The sequence below is a fragment of the Glycine max genome, chromosome 5 (assembly GCF_000004515.6).
Source record: "Glycine max cultivar Williams 82 chromosome 5, Glycine_max_v4.0, whole genome shotgun sequence".
In the NCBI taxonomy this organism is placed as follows: Eukaryota; Viridiplantae; Streptophyta; class Magnoliopsida; order Fabales; family Fabaceae; genus Glycine; species Glycine max.
Window position 1 is genome coordinate 23,327,456 of NC_038241.2, and position 1,394 is coordinate 23,328,849.

The following is a 1,394-nucleotide window of genomic DNA, read 5'->3' on the forward strand; positions in this document are numbered from 1 at the left end:
CGAACTTAGAATTTTCATTTTGACCGGTTTCCTTCGGTTTTCCCGACGTTTTCCACAAATAAACGTTGGTGGAGATTCCGCGCATCTTTCCTCCTTGGGAAAGCGCACCCGTGAGCCTCGCCTCGCTCGCCCGCAAAAGGGCACGTTGCGACAGTTGTGTATGCTCATCATGTTTGCCTATGTTCCTTGTTAATTGTGGTTATTTAGAATTGGTATTGGTTCTTTTTATAATGAACTCACCCTTGCAATTTTGTATCGTGTGGTTGATACCTGTGATGATCATGAACCTTGTTCGTGGGAGCAGGATGACAGTGGCAGGGTGCAGGGAGTAAGATTCTGGTGAGGAGCCGCCGAGCCGACGTGATGACGTTGGCGTTATTTTGGGAGAGAGTTGTGTTTTGTAATCAACTCCTCCGTAGTTGGTTTTTAAGTTTTATTTTGTTGAGTTAAAGATGTAAAACTGGGATTTTAATTATATCTTTGAACAGATTTAATTTTCGTTATGTGTATGACATGCACCGAATTATTGTTTCTATGTAATTATGCATATTCACTTAAGTAATGGCGTGTTGTTGGATGAATTTATGTTGTGACAAAATCACTTCAATTTTCATAAGCAAAAATTAAGGGAGTTCTTTTTATAAAAATTGAAATTATCGAATATTAGAGTGTGGATACCGTAGCGACGAGGCGGGTCATTACATTTAGTGGTATCAGAGCAAGTCAAACCTTTCGGCCAGTGAGTTGTGAGTCTGCTATGTTTTTCTGTGCATTCTCTGGTTGTTTTGTTGAATGCTTGGTGTTGGTTGTTTGCTGATGTTTGGTGTTCGTTGTTTGTTATTAGCACTTACTCACTAGTTGTGTTTTAATGAGCTATAGAGATTTGATGGTTGTAGTCATATTGAATTTGTTTTTCTGATGTCTGTTATACCATGAATTTCAATGCCGGGTCACGGATTATTAGACTGGTCACCTGTATAATTTGTGAAGGGCAATGGAATGATATGGCAAGCGATCAGAAAATGCAAATGATGGAAAGTGGGTGTTAATGTCTTGACTTATCAACTCTCAAGAGTAACTGAGTAGGAATTTGTGATGGTTGTGATTGTTGTGGTTCTTTGTTTGTGTGTAGGAAAACTTAAGCTTTTTGTGTTTTCCTTAAATAAAGATCTAGTGGTAGAGACCCCTACTAGTGGTTCTATGTTAACTTCTTATGTGTGTTTGAATTGTTCTGTGGAGATTTCTGGTAGAACATTCTTAATTGATTTGATTTGTTTGCCTTTGAGTCAGATTGATGTTATTCTTGGTATGGACTGGTTATCTTCCAACCATGTCTTGTTGAACTGTTTTGATAAAAGTGTGGTGTTTGATGATTCTAGAGTGAGTAAGGATAT